The sequence below is a fragment of the Passer domesticus genome, chromosome Z, assembly GCF_036417665.1.
Source record: "Passer domesticus isolate bPasDom1 chromosome Z, bPasDom1.hap1, whole genome shotgun sequence".
Taxonomy (NCBI): domain Eukaryota; kingdom Metazoa; phylum Chordata; class Aves; order Passeriformes; family Passeridae; genus Passer; species Passer domesticus.
In genome coordinates this window covers 57,555,890-57,578,602 of record NC_087512.1, presented here as the reverse complement: position 1 = coordinate 57,578,602, position 22,713 = coordinate 57,555,890, and the positions used below count along the sequence as shown (strand labels likewise).

The 22,713-nt window shown below is 37.0% G+C and overlaps 1 long non-coding RNA gene across 4 annotated transcripts; it reads left to right on the top strand.

Moving 5' to 3' along the window:
• Positions 1-5,804: 5,804 nt before the first annotated feature.
• Positions 5,805-20,369, top strand: LOC135290116 (uncharacterized). 4 transcript variants are annotated; one of them, XR_010352829.1, is made up of 4 exons: positions 5,805-6,299; positions 6,431-6,519; positions 17,727-17,803; positions 18,702-20,369. It is a non-coding gene; the product is annotated as an uncharacterized LOC135290116 (long non-coding RNA). The 4 variants fall into 4 exon arrangements; XR_010352828.1 differs by adding an exon at positions 11,497-14,833 and having other exon boundaries at positions 17,727-20,369; XR_010352826.1 differs by lacking the exon at positions 5,805-6,299 and having other exon boundaries at positions 6,308-6,519.
• Positions 20,370-22,713: the final 2,344 nt, after the last annotated feature.

Below are 22,713 nucleotides of genomic sequence, written 5' to 3'. Positions count from 1 at the left end.
GGACTGATTAGACTTCTGGTGGGTCATATCATCCAGACAGCATTTAATTTTTGATGTTCAAGTAGAAAACAGATTAAAAAAAGAAAAAAGAAAAAAACAATAAATTTATATCTGCAAGTTCACTAAAAAACTTTTATGTAAATTCCAAATTATGGGCAATTTCTAATTTTTTTCCTGCTATCTGTAATAGCACCTGTAGCTCTTTTCTCTGCTATAAGTGCTGTAAATTGCCTTTTTTCTTCAGTTAAACTTGAAACCACATCTGTATCTACAACACTGACCAATGAAATGGGAGTTTTTTTAAACCTTAACTGAGAGTCAGAAATTAAGTCAGCACTTAAAGTCTATTTTTCATGAAAAAAACAAAGTTTTTTCTTTTAGTAAAGTTAAAAGACTATCATTTTGCCAGGAATATGAGTAAAACAGGCAGATGATTTTTAAATTTGTCAGGACTTCAATTAGTCCTAACTGTTACAGTAATAAATTCTCAAGGGGCTGACCTGCTAAAGATGAAATAAGATTTCAGAGCTGTATTTTGCCTTTCACTTACGTGAAAATAATTCCAACTTTTCAGTATTTATTTATATAAAGTTGACAATTTTAAACATGTACTGTCAGGATCAGAAGAAAACTTACAGTGTAAATTGGACAATCTTGTTGTTAGATAGACTCAGCCTCTAGAGCCTTCTTTTTCTTGTACATCACCATTTTTACTACTATAATTTTTTTCTGTAAGTGGCCTACACTGACTATAAGGTGACAACAGATCTTTAAATACCCAGACCAGGCAATCAGAATAAATATAATTTATGCAAAATAACCTCTAGTATTTCCTTTTTACAACTGCAGCAGGGATCTCACTCCTTTGCCTCCAGTGCTACTTAGGCTAGCAAAAAGCACCCCTAAAATGGAAATTCAGTCACCACACAAAAACCTCTAGTACTGGAGTTCATGAAAATGAAAATGAAATCCAACCCCCCTTTGGTATTTTAGTGCTTGTAACTAGATCCTTTTGAAATAAAGCAGATACTTACCAGACTCTAAGATTTTTTCTGATCTACTGAGAAATTTGTGTTTGGGTGAGAATGATGTGATCAATGAACACACTTAAACAAAATAATCATTATTACTTACCAAGATAACTGTCTATAAAGTGATATTTTAAATTTCATCATAATCCTTTTTATTTATGTTATTCAACTTCCATTTTAAAAGCTGCATTTACTTCCATGTCAAGGAAGTACAAGGGGAGTAAGTGCAATAGAACATTTGTTTAAGAACTGCAACTTGAGAGAATACATTCCTGACAATTTAAGTGCTTTACTTCAAATAAAAAACATGTTATAAAGTTAATGTGTTTTAGTTGATGTTCTCCTTACATTTCTATTAAAAGTTACTACTATAGGAGCACAGCATGAATATTGAACATTAAAGATATTAATGTCTGGAGCAGAGAGCCAGATGAGTGCTAAATGCTGGAGCTAACAAATACATATTTTAGGGCAAAGTTGTGTTCTATGCAATTCCCACTTTTTTTTTTCCTTTGTGGAGAAAAAACAGTATTTTAAGTAATTTTTAGAAAATGTTTGAAAATGTTGCTGTATTTTCTGATGGCAATCTTTGTTTGTCACTGATCACTGCACTGTTGTCCCACTTAGACAAAATTTCCTGACTTAGACAGTGCCTTACATGTAATACCATGCTCTATCTTCCTTAATTAATGTGTAATGAGGTTTATCTCCAGCCATCATCTAAGTACCAAGAAGTTACTCACTCACTCACTCACTCAGGAAAAAAAACCAACCCAAAACCAAACCTAAACAAAAGAAAAAAAAAAAACAAACAAACAAAAAAAACAAACCTCATGGGTTGGCATCAAAACAGTTTGATAACTGGGTGGATATAATTGGGATTTATTAAGAATAAGGTATAAGTGTTTGGAGTGAAGCTATGTGAATGGAGAGCACTGAAAAACTTATGCTGAGTAATATTTACAGAGATAAAACCTATGAAATCAACAAAGAAGAGAAGTCCAAAGTAAATAGGTTGAGATGAGCTGTATTTTTGTCATAAATGATAAAATAAATGTGCAGAAAAGACTGTAATTTCTTTTAGTTATTTATTCATCACACTGTACACTTAAAAAGAAGCTGAAACTTGGTGTTGCAGTCAATACTACCTACAAACCACCCAAACTGGAACTAAAACATTCCATGACAGATCCTTTGCAGAGAAACAAACAGAAGATTTGAAATATTTTTCAGGTATGGTTGGGGGTCCTCAGCAGTGCAGAGAGAGATAAGATAGAATTGAGCTACACGCTGTGGAAAGCACCTGCAGAACACCATGCCAGCACAGAAAAGTTTTTCTCCTTCTGACCTTATGGGGAGAAGATGCGATGTGGCCAGATGCCCTGAGCAGAGAGGAGCTTACTGGAAGTTGCCTGAGCAGCATGTGATCACCAAATATAAGGACATTAAGAAAGCATGTTGCTGACATTGCAGTATGTGATAGGTAGCTTAGTGAAAAATACTGTATAAGGAAATACTGTGTCTTGAATAAGTGTATAAAACTATTTTTTCATTTGTCTGAAAAAATGTCTCAGCATCCCTCGTTGTCTGAGTACCTGCCTCAGTAGTTACACAGCATAGTTTGAATAGCTTTCAAAGGAAAAGGTGCTGATTTATAGTTGTACCACAGTCCAATACTCTCTGACTGGGTCCTTTTAGATATTCCACAGAGGAAAGGCTATATTTAATGTAAAATGTACTTATTTGAAGATGATATTACATGGGACTTCTGTTTTACTAGATAAATCAAATGAAACAAAATGATGAAACAATGAAATAAAATGTACTGAAAACACAATACAAATGTAGGTTTATCAGTCACTCCATACGTTATTCCATGCTGCATTGTGGTACATTTGTGGTTACGTATTAGGTTCTGTTTTGTCGGGCCAGGGTTTTATGAGCCCTTAAAAGGGAACCTAATACACCCAAGGATAGCTTAGCTATTACCTTTGGAGGCAAATAATGAGCAGGATGGCTTCTGCTGCAGTGTTAGAAACAGAAAGGTTTAATAAAAGGAAAAACAATAAACAGAAAATCCCAGCCAGGTACAGAGGTCTGATCCTGGTAGAAACACCTTCACAAAAGCCTCGTGGTTCCTTTGTTCTCTCTTTTTCTACCTTATGGCCCAGGCGGGACCTTTTGGCTTCTATCCAATTAGGTGACCCCAAGGTTTTAGTGATGTCTCAGGGGTCCTATAAGGTGGCTTTTCACCTGATCGTTGGGAGAAACTTCTGGGCTTCCTTCCTTTTTTGGGGGACAAAGGCTAGTTTCCCCCCTTTCATTGGGGGTATCCTCCTACACTCCTTCAGTTACATTGCCTTTGTTCATCTCCTGTGAGCCTTCTTCCATATTAGGGTTTTTTTTGTCAGTAACAGGTAACTGTACAGCTGGTACTGCAATTTTATTTTCCTACTGCCCTCTCACATTTTCTGGGAGGAAAAAAGGTAATGAGAATAGAATGCAAAACTTAGGCCTGCAACTTATCAACAGGGGAAAAAGAGAGAAAAAGAGGTAAAATGGAAAGGTTGTTTTCTTTAGTAAATATGTATTTCAATGGAATTAGGCTAAAGTAAGGCTCTTCCCCATATTTTGTGTTCAAGAACTGTTGTGTTGGTTCAGACCATTGGCCAAAAACTTGCCTTCAGTAGTGTCCTGCAAAGCCTGCTCTCTAAGTCTTGTTTACAAGGTCATGCATCTGCTGGTGTTCCTTCCCAGGAATCAGTAATTTTATGACATCCTGAACTAAGTGATCACATTAGTTAGTCCCCATGGACTTTTGTTCCACTAATTCGCCTAATCTTTTTTTTCAGATTAATTTGCACTTTTTCTGTTAATGACCTCCTGTGGAAATTAATTCCACAGTTTGATGTTAAGCACACTGTGAAAAAGCACTTCCCCTTCAAAAAAAGCCCAGGAAAATGTTGCCTGCTTATCTCAGTGGGAGCCTGCCAGGTTGTTTTGTGCTAAGAGGAATAATGAATAGTCTATATTTACCTTCTCTGTAGCGTACCTGATTTGGAGGGAGGGAGGGATATATCATCTATTGCTCTTGTTCTTTATTAATTTTTGAGGTTTTACAGTTCCTTTCTCTCTAAAAATCATGGTACAACTTTAGCCATAATTGAAGAAAATGAGGCAAGGAGACCTGCTCCTTTAATACGCCTTTATTAAATGATCAGCTCTGGATGGGGGTCCAAGGGGTCACACACACCACCACTGCTTTCTTTGGCAACACAGAGGAAGACATGGACAGTTTTGCTTCCCAGCAGAACTGGGACTTCCATCCCCACAGGCAGGCCTAGGAAGACGCCTTTTTGGTTGGTCGTCTAGAGTCCCCATTTTGACCCAGTTCTAGTTAGGTCACAGTGACATCCGAAACCTTGCTGGTGGAGTAAAAGGACTTCTCACTAGTAGGACCCTTTGTTTAGTTCCTTAAATTTTTGGTTAATTCATCATTTTTAGGGTATTTTGTTGGATTTTCTTGAATGTGTCTTAATTTGCATATTTCCCAGGGATGTTACCCGGCGCCATTTTGGGGAGCAGTGGAGGCAGTACCAAACAGATGCAACAAGGGTACCGGTAAGGTAAGGGGATTAACAGTGGGGGTAATACAAAGGTTTAACATTTAACAACAATTTAATTAACACAATTAACTTATTGCAATTTCAGATTAACATTAACAGCTCTGATTGTATTAACTTATGAACTTGTTCATAACAACAGTTGTTACTCTTCTGTGCATTTTCGTGCTTCAGTATTTTGAAAAAGCGTTACAATGCACGTAGTGTTCAAGATGTGACAGTACAATAGTGATATTTTCTGGTTTATTCTTCCCTAACATTTCCTAGATTTTTGGACTGAGCTGCCCACCATTCCTGGCAAAATTGTGCTATAACAAGTAGTTCTCAACTGACAAAGCAGAGTCCCAGGTCCTCTTCCTTTTGTTCATCATAGTGCCTTTTTCACTTCTGCATGTCCTCTATCCTGCTATCTCCTCACCAGCTAGTTTCTAGAACCATTTGCAGAGATCTTAGTTTGTCTTTTTGAAAATTTTGAAAATTTTGAAGCAGCAGCCACCTTAATCCCTGTTCTGGGTGCAGGTGCCCAGGTGCTGGTGGTGAGTGGCTTCAGAGGAACCTCTGAAAGGGGAGAGTGAGACTGCTCTGTGCAGTTTCAGTTGGCTCCAGTGGACCCCCTTTTAGGCCATGTCTGAATCCTTCAGCCAGAGTGGTTGTACCTTTGTACAAAAATATTTAAGGAAGCAATAGGAACAATGGGGAAAGAGAGGAGGAGGAAAGAAAGCAGGAGTAAGAAAAAATGGTGGAAGAACTATGGTAAGAGAAGAAGGAGGTGCTTCCCTAAAGAAACTGCAGCTTCCAGAGGACCCACAACAGGATGGAGAAAAACTACGAAAATAAGGAGCAGCAATGAAGAAAATGCTGACTTCAAATACACTGTGCCGTTCAACAGCCTCATTGAAGGGAAAATGTGTAGCCTGCGATACTATCAGGAGTCAGGAGTCTGGAGTGAAAGTGAGGTGGGAGTACGGGGGAGCTTTTTTTCTTGATATGTTTTTGGCTTTGCTTTTGTTTCCCTAAACAATCTTACTCACTTTAGAGAGAGGTTTTTGAAATACCAGAGAAAAGTGGGACAGCAGCCAGGAAACGCCCTGTTGTGAAAAATCACATTCTCAGCTTTATTATTATCCCTAATCTGTTGTTAATAAGAAGATTGTCTTTTTATCCTAAGAAAGTGCTGGAGTGACTTTATGATGCTGGTATTCCCATCACCTGGCTTTTTGCTCAGAAATGGGTCCTGTAGCTTTAAGCTAGGCCCACAGAGAGAGAGACAGGGGAGCGGTGGAAATTTTTCGTGGCTCGTGTTCAAAACACAGAGAGATAAGGAGTGCAGTGCTGAATTCTCGGCTTTTGCAGAGGGAGGGACAGGAAGATTTTCTTTGCTTTTTTCGCTGGTTTTCCTCGTTAGCTACGGCGAGGAAGGTCTTCCCAGGACTGTGTCTTTTTTTCTGGAACTGTTCGGCTTCTCTCCGGTCCAGAACACCAGGACAGTCGCTCGAGGGGGGTCCTCCAAGATGTTCTGAGGCCTGGGCACTGGGTCCAAGCCTGGAGGGCCTGAGAGAGGCTGAACAGAATAAGACATATCCACAGAGGACTCTCAGAACTAGAGAAGCACTCTCTCTGAATTTGCCATCTCTTCAGAGCAATGGTCTTATCTGTTTGATTGTTTTCTATTATTCTTTTTTTTTTTTTTTTTTTTTGTGCTTGTGAATGCTTTCCTTGTTAAAAAAACCCAGGTTTTTTACACTTTTCTCCAATGATATTTTTCTCCTGAAACAGTTGGAGAAGGAGCTGCAGGAATTAGTTTTTAAAGGAGACCCCCTTTGGGAAATTTCATCATAAATTTTGTCCCAAAGCAGGACAGAAAGGTAAGTTTTTCTTAACTGTCTTTAGTGATGGATATGTTAAAATTTGCTTTAATATGGGAATAGTACATTATCTTGTTTTACTTCATTGGAACTATTTATCTTTTTTTATTATCCTTTCAAACCATTTCCCTAGTAAGTAAACCTTAGTCAACAATTCTCCACAATTCTCTGAAATCTGTTTTTAAGGTTGGCGAATATAGTTTTGTTTCTGATCTGATGCTGAGGCTTCAGGAAACTAGAAATTATGGCTAACAATTTTGCAGTTCCACGTTTGAATTTCTTTCTTACTTTTGACTCTTCCACTTTGGATGTTGAGTATTTTTTACTGTGTATTTCATTGATTAGATTGATTTCGTTAATATGATGATGTCACTGATTAGATGTTCTTTTTAGGATAATGTGTTAGATTGTTTCCTCAGAAAAAAATGGTTCCAAGGTGAGGCAGCTCTCTAGATGATTCTAATAGAGAAGGGATTCTAGATGATGCCAGCACGTTTTCTCCATTTATCAATCTCTTCTCTAATGCAGTATAATGTCAGTGTGAGAAATACTAAGTTAGACCATGTACCCTGAAATATTCAAGAATACAAAAATATCTGTTAGCACACTTTGCAGGTCACAGCCCATCCTCAGTAATGTGGTTGATCAGTTATTTTTTTCACTATGAAGCTGGGGGAACATGTTCTGCATTCCTGATTTCCACAGTTTTTAGCTGTCAAGAAAAGAAATGTAGTCCTGCATTCTTTGAAGGACAGAGATGGAAAATCCCACCCTTCCTCCATGGAACAACAATGAAACACTAGTGACGTTTTCAGAAACTGACAACCACAAAGCTTCCTAGATGACACAAATTATCTAAAATAAAATTATCCCATGGCCTGAGCTCAAATTATTGACTCAGAGTATTGGAGTACACCTGGTATTTTAAAGTGGACCTAAACTTGCTCTTTCATTTGCCTAAATCAAATCAGACAGGCATAAAGAGATTAAACCAGGCCTAAACCATTCCCAGAAATACTATATATCTGTCAAAAATAAGTGTAGCAGTCTTACAGCCAGCCCAGCCTTCTCCAAACATGCAGAGTTGATAAGACAGCTAAACCCAAAAAATTTAAATTAGAAAGGGGCAACTAAAACAATCTGGCATAAACAAATCTGCTCTAAAACTTTATATTAAATTCACAAGGCAGGCTTACAGTCAATACTAAATTGTAATTTATTACATTCAGATCGTGATCCTTTACCATCTAAATAGGAAATGGAGAGCATCTGGTCTTAGTGTGCACAATACATGCAGAATGTATGTACTTTGAAAAGATCTTAGTGTCTAGTAATTACTTCATTTTACCTGAACAGCACATTATTTACATACAAAAGCTACATTAAAAACAAGCAGATGATGTAAGGGTACTCCAGCTAGAACCAATAATAAAAAATTGCTAGTTCTGCTGTGGACTCTGTTAAAAATTGTAAGAATGGAAAATGTAAGAAGATAAGAACACCTGTGACATTAAATAAAGGATTATCCTTATTTGCAAGGAATCAGAGAAAAATATTTACAGTGTTAACATTTAAGTTAGTCATAAAATAATATTTGGTACATTAGTGCTTAAAAAAACATAGCCAAATCTCTTGTCCATATATAAGGTCACATCAGGTCTGGTTCTAGCTTGAAAGCTATGTGACTTTGTATATACAAAATTACATATTCATTTATATGTGTGTAGATACACATTGCTTCTTCATTCCCCTGCCCCAACCCCCCCCCCCCCCCCCCCCCCAAAAAAAAAAGGATACTGGATCCAAAATGGAAGAAGATACCTCATGACTCCTTGTAGTCATTTAAAGGAAGGAGAAGTGGCTATCTTTTTGTGAATCTGCAACTTTGGACAAATGTTTTCTTATTTTTGGATTGAATTTAGGCATGCTAATTTAACACATAAATTGCAAGGGAAAACATGCTTCTCTCAGTAAAAGCTTTGAGTGATTATCTTAAACCCAGCTAGCTTCGAGTTGCCTCATACTAAGGAATCTGACTTTTGAAGCTGTTACCAAGCTTTCAGATTCAAAAAACAAGGCAGGTAAGACCATCAACACTTGCAGAATTATGATGTATGCAGGAATTGTTTAAAGGAAGTTTAAACATTCCCCCCTGGTTAAAAAGCTGACATAATTCTCACTCCAATACTACCCATTTTTAGCATTAAATAATGTTTTAATTTTTTGTAAAGCTCATTACAATCTCCCAGGCTACGCTCAAACTTGATTCCATTATTTTACTAAAAGCAGTTCAATTTTACCATTTTCTATTTTATTACTTCCTTGCTGATTTTCACAAGTTAAAATTTAAAGCAGTGATTCCAATGCTTACAGAATGCAGGGGGCTCTCCTTGAGGTGAAGATGAGAAAATAACAGATACAGCCTCTGTGACAGTGAGCCCCTGCAGTGATGATGTATATGAGAAAAGTATAAGAGAAAAGCTTAAAAAATGTTTTTAAGGGACATTAAATTTAATTTTCCATTCAGTCCAAATTTCTCTGAAATGATTTTTCAATCTGTAAATCCAAGTCCACAATGTTGTGTTACCAAGCAAATATTTTTTAATAAAAGCTCCTTTAAGAATTTCAGTTTACTAGTGAGAAATTTGAAAAGACCGATTATTTATTATATTTTATGACATTAAACATGACATAAAAAATATAATTTCATTGCCTTCTGTCATGGATTGACCCTGGCACAGTGTTAGTGCTCTCATGAAAGGTATATTTCCAACATGATTACTGTAAGATGTGACTTAGAAACAGAACAAAGCAGGTTCTAACTTGGGAATGGAGAAAACAACAACAATTTATTAATCTACAACACAAAGATAAGTCCCTCTGGGAATCCTCTGCTTTCAATCCCTGTGTGTTCTCAGAGGCATATCCAGGTCCCCAGTGGCTACACCAGGCGCTAATTTTCAAATCTAGCTACTGAATGGTTTGACTACAACTTTTCCAGAAACTCACTTCCTGGTCAAACCATGACACCTTCATACTTTATTTTATGTACATACATATAAGTTAAATTTGTCCAAAGTAGTGTAAAATGTCTTCTGGAATGCTTTTTATGTAATTGCCTGGGCTTGGGTATTTTTTAAAGGTATTTTTTTGTTTGGTAAGGTGTGTTTGTTTCCTTGTTTGGTGTGGGGTTTTGTCTCTTTAATTGGTTGGGGTTTTTTTTTTAGGGATGGATGAGTGGGTGGGTGGGCTTTTGTGTAGCTTTCTCTTACCCTATTACAATACAGACATCATGTTAATTTTTGCATAAGTCCATCAGAATATAACTACATTCCTAAAAGTGAAAGAAAATTAATTGAAAGATCAAGCTACCAATGCTTATGATACAGTGAAGTACTGTAAACCAGCAGTTAAGTTAGGGTCAAAACATCATCAGGCAGAGAAACAGCTTTCAGCAGTTGTTTCACAGTCTTTTTCACCTCAGAGTTATCACAGATGCAATTTGTGTCACCAAAGCAAAATATGGAAATAATGTTATCATTAGTGAGACAATGTAACTGTTTCTGCCAAGGCAAGACTCTAAAGCTAGGAAATACTGCTATCAAGCTGGTCACACCTTGATTTAGTTCCCATAGTTCCTAGGGAAAACATGGTAGTTATTCCCTTACTCTTCCTTCTACTTAATTCAGTGTGTTTTGTTCTCATAGAGGACTGGAATGAATGAAGTAGAATATTTTATGTGAGAATGGGGCAAGAGAAAGGCCCTGGAAAGTTTGATCCCTCGTCATTTGGCCCTAGGGTTCCTTCCAGTAAGCACCACCTTATTTACTGGGAAATACAATAGAGATCCTGTGGCTATGCTGATGCAAAACATATCCCAGTTCTCAGGGCTATGGCATAAGGCTCCAGTGTTGTCATGCATTAAAAGATTTCTAGATTTCTCTTAAACTTTGTAGGGTTTGGCAAGGGATGACTAAGATTTGTCTGTCAGATATCATTCACGGACAGTGCTGGGAATGGGGAGCTGGGCCACCCTGGGTATCTTTGAAAGAGGAGAAAAAGAGGAAGGGGATTGGAGGGCTCTTGAATTAGGATTGCAAACCAAATAAATACAGACTCTGATTTGCAGTAGCAAACATTCTTTACTGACGTCAGAGGTGTACTTGTGCACAATGAAAAGGGACATCTCTGATCCTAGCACTTCAGTGTAGGTAGCCAAATGTTTCGGCCAATTCTGATATCTCTGAATTTGGGATTAGTGTCTCTCCCTCACCTCAAAGCTATGCTGTGAAAATAATTAATTAATATTGTAATCCTAATGATAAATATCAGAGAAATTCTGAAAGTAGGTTATTAACATTGTCCACAGAGCACAGTTTGAAAGTTTTTTAATTGAACAGTATCTGCTACTAACACTGAATGAAATGGGAGACTCATGGAAAATGTGCACTCAGTCAGATGAACTACATTTCCATAGCAAATACTCATTCTGCTATTTTCTAACTGTCAAGTAATTAATTCTGAAATCCTATTAATTTTCTTTTAACAATTTTGTTGTTCTTTAATAATCAAGCACACTACAACTAATACACTAATTTCAGTAGGGACCTGCCAGTTTGAGAAAAGGCATTTGATCAACACCTGCACTCCACAATTGTGAATTGGATTACCCAATTTACTGATGTCCTAGGGTTACTTTATCATTCTTGTATCCCCAGTCATCTGCTCTTTTTATGCTGGATATTGTATTCTGTGCCTTCAAGACTGGCTCTGACAGGGGAGAAAAAGCACAGTTTTTGTTATCAGCCTCACTCACTCCTCCACATTCAGCTGGAATGTGTTGTCTGGGCATGGATGGGGCAGAACACTGTGCTCCTTTTACTTGTTAGTTTGCTAGCTGAGGCAGTCTGAGGAGTCTGAGCTTTCCCTGGACTGTTTTGCTTTCCCTTTTCTTGGAACCATTTGATCCTGCTCCAGACCGGGACCCGGGGAAACACCGAGAACACTGCAGACTGCCCGGACCCACTGTGCAGCCTTTCCTAGGACCAGAGAGACTGATAACAGAGCAACCCCCCACTGGAGAGACTTTCTGAATTTGTCCTCTCTTCAGAGCTGTGAATGAGTTTTGTTCATTTTGTGTGCTGGGGAGTGCTTTGCCCGTTAAATAAACAGGTTCTTTCCACTTCTCTCTGAGGAATCCTTCCTGAACCGGTTGTGGGGGAGAGGCCGTGTCAGTTTGCTTTCTGGAGAAGCCTCCCTTTGGAGATTTTCTCCCAAATTTGGCCTAAACAGGACAACTGAGTACCTAGTTCCAGTAAAAATGCTAGATTATTTTATTTGTCTTGAGACCTGAGAATGCGTAAGTAACAGAACTCATGCCTTATATATAAATCTATACCTATACTGCCAAAGAAATCTGAAATTAAGCCTTACTCAGAGCTGAAAAAAAATCATTATATTTAAATACAAGGATTTACTGACTGATTTAGTTAAAGACAGTTAAAGATATTTAGTTAAAGTTATTTAAAAGTACAAGAAGAAAAGGAAAGTAACAATTCATCATAAATTACAATAGATCCTTTTTGGAAAAAAAATCTGCAAAGTAACAAAATGTAATACAAGAAGGCTTTTAATAAAGATTATTTTATAAAATAATTTCAAAGTCAAACATAGTAACTGCTTTCTTACTAAATCAGCCATTCCTTCACTATCTGAAGCCTAAACAAATTAAAATATTGGCCTGTATTGTTCCACTAAATATAAAGCAATGCTTTACACTGATTAATTTGTTTAGGAGTGATGGCATATCTCTGTCTACTTTTAAAAGTAGATTAAGGTCAGTTTCAGTAATATTCAGAAACATAGACCACTTCAAGTGGGTAATGATGTTATGATGTATATAAAATAAATGTACTGTTATAATAGCATATGATAATACATTAATTTAAGTAGGCTATTATGTCCATCTTAGTTTTAATGTGTGACCCACTAAACTTCTTTTTCAGAACTATACCACCTATTTTGATGTAAGCTGTCAATGTAATGTTAATAGAAAAAGACCTTAAAATAAGTTGAAAACAAAACCCAAATACAATTACAATGCATTTCAAGTCTACTGTAAAGGTTACAAGAAGAGTTTTGGAGTCTGCCTTCTTGGAAAGTTTTAAACTTAAATAGACATCAATTCAGAGAATCATTATGGAGCAGATCCCTTGAGGGAAAAAATTGTTTTGGACAGCATTTTCTAGATAACATTGCGTAGCATAGGGTAAAGTATGGCTGTAGTCCATTGAAAAGTATCTTTCATGCATAATTTGACATTTGACAAATAGTCAGGTTTACTTGTAATATTTGTTCTCTGCTGATCAATCGTTAACTGAGATCTATAGGTCTAGCAGGCAGAAATATTTTTCCACTGAGCATCCTTTCCTGGTCTAATCCTTCCTGAGAAGCATCTAAAAGAGCTGTAATTACAGGAAAAGTGTTCATTTAAATAACTGTAAAAAAATGATGATTCTGAGTCTGGTCTCTTGATCATTCTTGGGCAGGCTTTGCCTCCTTCAGCCTCTGAGAGCCTCTGGGCTGAGAAAACAGCTTTGCTTGAAGACAACCTCATCCAACAATGGCTGAATTTATTTGAAGTAGATCAGTTTCAATAAAAGAACTCCCACAAGAGCCACCCCAGAAAGGTGACCAATATGTCCAATATATTAATCAGAAGTTATTTGTGATTCATATACAATAAATGTATCTTCAGCCATTTATTGGTTTTTACCAATATTACTGAACGGGATGCGCCTTGGCTTGTCTGGTCCCTGCTGCTGAACGAAATAGCAGCAACTGTGGTCTTTTCTCCCCAGAGATGCTATTTAGCTACCGGTGGGTTGCAGCTGGGCACATGAGGACAAGCCCAGGCATGCCCAAGCTCCAGTGCTTATAGGCTGGAGTTTGTTGGTAGAAGAGGGTCACTCCTCAGGCCTCCCTGTGCTGGAGAAACCTTTTAAGGTGATGGTGAAGAAGGAGTCAGTCCTGATGGAGGGTTTAATCCAGAGTTTTTATTCTGGGCCACATGGCCTCTGAATGTAATAACAGCTCCAGTCGGACTTCTCCCGAACATGGTCTCCTAGGCCTTTTAACCAGGGGACAGGGGGAGGGGAGAGAACACAGGGACCACCAATCCAGGTACATCTGGATGGGCCAATGGCCTCCCAGGGGGTGGAGAGCATCCTCTGAACCTGCCAATCACTTGATGCTCCCCTGGAATTTCTGGATTGATAGACAGTGCCCAGCAGGAGTCAGGGTGGGGAAAAGGCGAGGTGATTGACTCCTGGGGAAGAACCTGGGTAACTGAGGCAAGCCATGACATCACAATTCAACCGCCATTCTTTCACAGAACAGAGGGAGAACTGTAATTTTATGTAGTGCTGTTGTAGTCTAATTTTGGTAGTGAAGTACCAACTTTCACACAGCATTTCCTGTTTAAATGCCTCACCCTGATAGTGAGATCTGGACTGAATTTCCTCCTTCCCTTGAAGAGATGAAAAGGAAAATCCTGCTGTTTGCTACAATGCTCTGACAGTGTTACTCCGAAAAAAAATATCTTTGAAACTGTCATCACACAGAAATTTTTATACAAAAGTGAAGAGGATGTGCCCAAAAGCCCCACAGAAACTAAGCAGTGTCTAGAGCACACTTAAGTTTTTACTTTGATACCTTCACTCTGCCTAAAATTTCCACTTCTGCAAATTTTCATGGATTTTGTTGTATTGTTAGTGACTTCAACTGAATATTTCACATAGTGATAAGTAGGTTTCTTATGAAACACTGAGTACATTTTAGCTCCACTTCTGACCTTGAACAAGTTTTGTCTCACTGAAGTCTATGAAATGCACCAGATTTAAAAGTGGCAAGTATTAGGCAGATTTTGATGCCCAGATGTCAATAAATTGTAAATAAGAGAATTTCTGCTGCTCAGTCTGGAAATAAAGACCACAGACATTAATGACTTTTGGTTGTAGAACAGCTTCCAAAGTTCTTCTTGTGGAAGACCTTAATACATTTAAATTGAACTCAAAGTTCTACATTAAAATATTTGGTTATCAAGCTTGATAATACTGCAGTTCTACAAGGTAGGTAAGTGCTCTTGGAGTGTTTTTTCAAGGTCCAAAGTTAATTTAAAAAGAAAGACTTACAGGCAGACTTTATCTTATTTTATATTGAAGATTCACACTGTATTCCATCTGGTTCATGATTTTCACTAAGGAAAAATCTCTAGTGAACCAAACACACCATGAACGTCAAACAAATAACAAAGGTAAGTACTGGACTTCTTTATCAATTATATTAGCTTTTGTTTGGCTTTTTTCCCCTTTTATAAAAAGGTTCAACTTAAATTAATATGTTCATGTTGCTTTTAAACTAGTGTTTGGTTTAACCCCAGTCAGCAATCAAGTACTATGCAGCCACTCCTCTTCTTGCCCTCAGTGCCATGTGGCTGTAAGATTTTCACTTGTCAGTTGAAGAGATAGCTACAAACTGTAGCTAGGACAAAATTGTCTTAGCAATTTCCCTTAGTTTAGTGCTTGCTTAGTTTATAGAGTACTGAATATATTTAAGTTATCTAATAAAAATTGTGCTGCTTAATGAAGAACTTACCAAGATAATTCTTAATGAAAAATTCATCACAGGATGAGGACATACTTTTTTCCTTTTTTTTTTTAATGATATTTTATCCTAAGTTTTAATATCTTAAAGAAGTATCTTAACCATCACATTTCTGATTGTATTACTTCAGAGCAGTGGAGGATGTCAATATTTTGTGTTTAAAATCCAATTCATTCAGCAACTACTCTTTAATATCTGAATAATTCTTTGGAAATGGAAAGCTTTTCTTACTTGCAATTTTCCAGGCTAACATCCTCTTTATCAAATTTCTCTGTGATGAGATTTGAATTTTTATTATTTTCATTTTTCATTATGGTATTAGAAGCAGATTTTTATTTCACAAGGGCAAGATTTTCTATATGCATTAAAATTACATATGCGTGGAGAGTGAGATGTGCTTAGCCACTTATATTCTTCCATTATTTCTTTTCTAGTTTTAAGCCCATTGACCAATCAGCAAACTAATATTGTCTTGGTAACACAAGACTAATAACTGAAGAGACCACCACTTAGAAAACAGCTAAGGCCCAAACTTAATTGTTGGAAGATTTAAGCAGCTAAATGAAAAGCTTATGCTAGGATTAAATCGCTTAAGACCAAAAATGTAAATGAAAACCAATCAGGTTTCCTCTCACCATTACTTCTTCATAAATATAAAGAAATTATCTAGTTATTTAGCGCTATTGGTTTAGGAAGGCTAAATGCAAACTTACACGTTTGGGTCTTGGGCAGAATCTTGGAATGCTTGTTTCCTTGCTGTGTCACAGACTTCTGGAGAAGTCAGTTGTGCCCAGATCCTCCAAAGACTATTTATTTGCCTGTCACTGATCACAATATCAAATAATCAACTTCACAGAAGCAGCAACGAATTGAAAAACACTATGATGATGCATAGTGTGTTAAATATGCTACAGATTGGCTGGTGCATGAATGTGGGGGGGGCAGTGTAACATTGGTGAAGCACGTATAAATGACTTAGGAAAAAATGATTTTTTGGATTTACACCTCAGATTGATGAGTACACATAAAAAATTATACATGTCCACACTCCTGAATTAAACTTTAAGATCAGAAAAGAAGGTAAAGTAATTGTATTCAACATCACAACACAGCATGCTTTTCCACTTTTAGGAACATGCAACTGGGAAATATATTTAGAAACATAATACCCCAAAAAAAAAAAAAAAAAAAAAAAAAAAACCACCAAAAAAAACCCAACCTTGTGTAAAATTGCATCTATGAAACTAGTGAATTAACCTCCAGTCTAAAAAGGCAATGCACAAGGTTTATCATGCATTTTCAAGCAGGGACTGTCAGGAGTCCTAAATACAGCACTGGTTATTTATGTTCAGTTAAAAAGGTAGTAACAAAAGTCACCTGCAGTTGAAGCAATTGTACTGTACCTGCTGTGGTGTCTCTGGGAACTGTGACAATCCATCCACCCTGCCTCAGTTTCTCTGTCTGATAGCCCAGACCTTCTAGGAAGATTGTCAGGTTCCCAAAACAAAATGCTGCAAGGAGCTAATTGATTCTCTTGACAGGAAAAGTGAACAATCATTTGTTATAGTGACTTACCTCTTTTATAAAATTATAATATTTATAATTAAAATAAATATTTATCCTCTCTTGGCTCTACTTTCAACATCCTCCTTATTGGTTGGTCCTTAGCTGAAACAGACTCATCTTCCTCTTATCAACAAACAAATCTTTAACCAAATCTGGCTAGACCTCTTGTCTCATACCAAATCTCAAAAACGGAATATTTGGTTCAATTAATTGGAAAACAGTGGTGTACTTTCCTTTCTGTGATTATAGATGTTTCTGTAATTCCATGGACAATTTTCTGTGGGGGAGGAAATTTTGCACCATTGTGTTCTGGTAAAAAAGGGTGACAAATGTGACAAAGGGTGACAATAGGGTTCCCATTAGTATTCTGCTCCTATGTATTTAAGGATATGCTGGAAGTTGACTTGCTACAGTAGTTAACTAGTAACCAGATGTAACCTCTGACTTCACTGTTAAACTCTTTAAAAAGCTTCCACAGCTGCGTCCCAGACTTGTTTTCCTACCCCACACTAACTTCTAACACATACACTTAAAGACAAGAGAAAGCTCTATTTGACACAGACCCCCAAAAAACCAAATAAAGACTGGGAAAAAATAATGACAGCTCTTTTTTCTAATTACTTAGTAGTAGATAGGATTGAATTCAATTGCCTAGGAGTTTATCTTCTCCATATTGTACCAATATGATAGAACTGTATTGTCTTCTGTATTTTAAACCCTGCTACATTTTCCCAAGAAGATCTGCCTGCTTTGGAGAGAATACAGTTTCAAATTTTATGGCTTTAAACTGTAATGCATGAGCATTTCTTTGTGTATGTCAGACTCTTTAATGTGCACATGGCAGCATCTAAATTAGATTTGTTCTCTGAAAGGTAATGCTTTAAATGTTTTCTCTAAGAGGTAATGCCTTAAATTCCTTTATGATATCCTTCACATTCTCAATGACTAATTAATTCCTTTATGTTTTGCTGTGACAGAGATTACAGACTCTCTAAGAAATGATTTAACATCATCTTCTAGGATAAAGAAGCTGTCAGTAATACTTGGTGTCTCAGTAAGTAGTCCAAAATAACTTTGTGAACAAATAATGAAATAGGGGTCACTTTTGCTCTTTGGAACTTCTCTCTCTTCTGCTTCAACAGAAGCAGCTGGAGCTGTAGTACAACAGGAAGTGAAAAAACTGCCAGTATCAGTACAACAGCTGCTGGCATTCTGTAAGTTTTCAAGGAGTGCATGTTAGAACAAAATACTCTGGAGGCAGCAAAAGGATACTAAAAGGGAAGAACAGAGTTCATTGCTACTCTTGTTAGCCTTAGGACCGAAAGCAGAACTTGGGTATACTTTAGCTGAGGATTTCTACGTTGAGTTGACTGGTGGTAGCTCACTACAAATGCACTCCCTAGGTACTAGAAGCAATGATAAACTAATCGGGATAAACTAGACCAAGTAGCCAGTAAGGGCAACTGAGAAGCTGCTGGAAAAAGTACCCATCTTTTTGTAACTCACATATAGACTGAAGCACAGACTTCAAGTTTTGTACTACATACATGCTGAATTCAGGTTTTTAACTCAAGTAATTGCCTACTTATAAGACAAAGTTTTTAGTTGTGACATTTTCGTACCATCTATAATACTTTAATACTTTGCCTCTGGAACATGGGAATGACCTTGATCCATGTGTATTCTGAAAGACAGTGCTGTAACTGGATGTTTTCTTCTTGTTATGGTTACCAGATGCATTACAATTTCTTTGGAAATAACAGTGAGCCGCTTTAAGTACACAGTTTTTGTGTTAGTGCTAAGCTAAAGTGATTATTGTACATATGATGATCTCCTTTCTAGTATTAACTACAACCCATATCTCATACAATAGTGGAAAAGGAGTTTTATATTACATTATTGCAAAATTGAGTGGATATTGTTATGAATAGAAAGTTGTATTTTTTTTTAAGTTTCAGAGTTAAAAAAACCAAGTCAGACCGGGTCAGACTCCTTTAGTTTCGCTGCCGAAGAAAAGCCCTTAATCACTCGTTAATGGCGGGTGATTAACTGATTGTTTCCCTGATTCTGGCCGTATGCAAAGAAGACACCAAGGGAAACCCTCCAGGGTAAAGAGAATGGGCAGTGACACCAGAGACAACATGCAAATAAGAAATGCATTGCACCCTGGGTTTTTACAGTTTTACAGTTTTTACAAGAAAAAAACCCCTAAAATCACGAGCCAACAAGTGACTTAAAGTGACATCTAAGGATGAGAGCATTGTCCCGTACCTGCTTGAATCTTTTTATTTCTCACCCTAACCTGAAAAGAAACTGATTAAAGAGACCCCCCCGGGTTTCTAAACCAACAAACTGAGGACTCAACGACTCTCCCGTGAGGACAGAGTCCCCAGTTCTGTCTGCAGACCAGCGGACAAAACTGCATCATCCTCCTCCTTCGTGCCACGCCTGGGAGCAACGGCGGCGAGGGTGCAACCCGTCGATTTCTCCCCACCTGAGCTGATTCTTCTTAATAAAGGCATTAAAAAGGAGAAAGATCTCCTGCCCATTTATTTCAGATATTTTATATATTACACAAAAATATATTAAAACTACTTTTTCCATCTATGCCCTATGATAAAGAGAAGTTGAATTCCAGAAGGGAAACAAACTCTTCTGTGGGAACAGATATAGTAATTAATGAACTATGTCAAGGTTCATGTCAAGTAACATAAATTGCTAACAGATGAATAGAGAAATATTATCTTGAAATGAAAATGTGTAATCCTAACTGCCATCTAACAGGACTTTGTTCATAACCAGAAGTCTAGATCTTCCAACAATTAGAAGACCAGATGAATACTCCTAAAACTTGTTGTCTGGCTTTCAGACAGCTGTCACACTGTAATCTGTCAGAGAAAAACACTAATAAGTGTTGGGGTCGGCTGTTAATTGTCTCTGCCCCAACACGGGAAAAAGTGGTTCTGGGCAGGCCGCGCTTTGAAGAAAGAGTCTGGACTCTTGAGTTTTCGGTCTTCGGTTGTGTTTATTGTTTCTTATCTACAAAGTCTTTCTGTCTGCCCAGAAGGGGTCTGATCAGCAAGACAGCCAAAGGCACTGTCTCCCGCCCACAGGGCAGTTGTCTCTTTTATAGTGAAAACTACGTATAGGATATTTACCTTCTGTTTCCAATACTTTTCGCCCTTGTTAACAAGTGCACCTTCACCATGAACCAATCCACATGTGCCAACATCATCCTGAACATGGATGCCAAGGAGAAGAAAGAAGAAGGACAGGGCACGCCCAAATCCCTCCATCTTGGGACTCCTGACCCCCATGTACAGGATTCCAAACCCCCCTGTACTACACACAAAACCCACCCTGTACAGTGCATTAAAATCTATGTTTCACCCAGTGAATATCATCCCTTCACTATTCAAACTTGAAATTCTCTCATCTCCTCATACTCAGGTGTCACTTCTTTAGAAGCATCAAAGTCAAGCCACCAGGCACTTTTGGCAACATTCCAAGACTTCCAAGCCCTCCAAGGGTTGTCTCGGTAGCTCTGGACATCCGGAGTGATGTACTGAGTTCCCACAAATAAGCTCTGAATAAGACAATAAAGACAGAACCAGATTGTATACTGTGTATACTTATTCTTACTTTACCACCCTTCATATATACTTCATTCAAATATATTTACATAAATGCTGTAAAAGCACTGTAAAATATTTATGTAAATTCTGTAAAAAAGTTGTAAAAGAGGGTCTAAAAAGAATTCTTGAAATCACACCAAAAGAATTGAAATGGGCTATATTTTGTGTTGCCCTCTTTTTCATGAGCCATATCCACCATCTGTCATAAATACAATACTGAGCAAGCCAATACCATCCTAAGGTCACAAGAACTGATTTTCAATATCTAAGAAAAGAAACAGAGTAGCAAAAATAATCATAACTTGTCACTGAGTACAAAATATCCCATCCATGTCAAAAAGCAGCTCTGACTTTGATATGGGAACTGATGATGTAATGATTATAGTATCAATAACAACTGCAACATAAACTGAGTATCACTTGACCAAGAATCTAAAGGTGCTAAAGAAATTACATGGGAGAAAGAAAGCTAAAAATCTACACTACTCTGTGGGATAAATTTACTCACATAATTTGCAGTTTTAAGGCTAAACAGAGCACATTGCTTAAATATAAAAAAATAAAATTAGTCCTTTGTGCCTTTTCTCTAACTTTTAGAGTAAATAGCAGATAAATATATGTATATACAACTCCTTTTCATCTCATAACACCAGACATGGGCTACACAGGACATATGCTTAATTTTTTGAGTTTTTAAGAACTGAAGATTGAATGAAAACATTCCTAAATGTTTGCATCTCAGAGACTTCTTGCTGTCAGAATACCATTCAAATTTATTTATTTATTTATTTTTGATTTTCACCTTATCTTTCACATTGTTTTGCTATAAAGTGACGCATCTATTTCCTCTGTCATACTGGAATTTATGCACTTCAAGCTCAGTATTAATTGGTTTTATTTTGGTTGTGGTTATACTGCAAACCCAGTTCCTCTTCCTCGCACCACTATGTAGATATCCAAAGGTTGAATTTAATATGACCAAAACCTGCTTGAGTTTAGTTGCATCATTGGTACTCTAGATGGAAACTCTAGTCCTTGTGGCAGTTAGCAATACACAAAGCAAGTGGCCTGTTCCTTACAATATTTCTCCACAACTGTCAAGCATTTGCAAGCTTCCAAGAATCTGGTTTAAAGTTTGTATCTTAAGGGATAAAAAAAAACAATGAAAGGAAACAGATAAAATCTTAGCAAAAGGATTTCTAACGCAAATATACTTAATTGATACAGCACAAAATAATACCTATTATTTTGAGATCAAATATATTAATTAATATATTTGCAGCTCTGTCTGGTCCTGGCATAGCAGAGCAGTTTCCAATGACCTGTATCTGTGCAGTCCCTGATTTGGCAACTAAAGCCAATGGTCCAGGCAGCTTTATTGGGGGGTAACATTTCTTACAGTAGACTATTTTTGTTAGACACATAGCTGCCTTAATCAAGGATGATGTATCAGCGGAGGGCAGAAAGGTTTAGCAAAATATTAGCATGAGATGGTGAAGTTGATGTCAGTTTAATTTAGATATTATTTGTGATAGTAAAATAATGTTTTGTAGTAATTTAAATCAATGACTAACAAGATGGGGTTTTTTTCTGCACTGTAGTGGGTAGACATACTCGGTCTACTCTTTAACTTAAAATATTAGGTACCATACACTGCTCTCTTAGATAGCTCATCTGTTTCTGAGATGGGGATGCTCTATTTCCAGCTCTACAGTGTAACATTATAATCATACCACTGAAAATTAGTTTGCATTATGACTGTCACAGCTTCAACTGTTGAAGGTCCTAAATTACACTAAAATACAATAATTTAATTGATATTGTCTTTGAATAAGATTCCAGGATAGTAGTTTCCAGAAAAAGCACAAGTCTTTGCTGAAAATTGAGCTTGGGAACTCTGCCGGTGTTGAATATTAAAGCAGCTGTGCTGGCAAATCTTCTATGATCACTTAGACTTAAGCTTTCCACCACCCCTTTGGAAAAAGTGGTTGTCTGAAAAGTTCTTTTAGCTCATACACTTTGATTTAGAACACTTATACATTATTGAAATCAGGGACCAGACTAATTTCAAGCAGTATTTAACAAAATCCATCAATATTTCTGTTTTATTATTTAGCAATTAATTTCATATATATTTCCAGATAACTTGAAAATTAAGGAAAATTTTGTTTGGTTTGCAAACTTCTTTTTCTTTTTGTATCAAGATGGGGGAGGAGAAGAAGAAATTTAGTTTAAAACCTTTGTTAGCTACTGGAAGCTAACATGATTAGTTCTTAGATGCATATGAATGTCATAGTTAGTGATATATTCCTGAAATATTGACATTCCT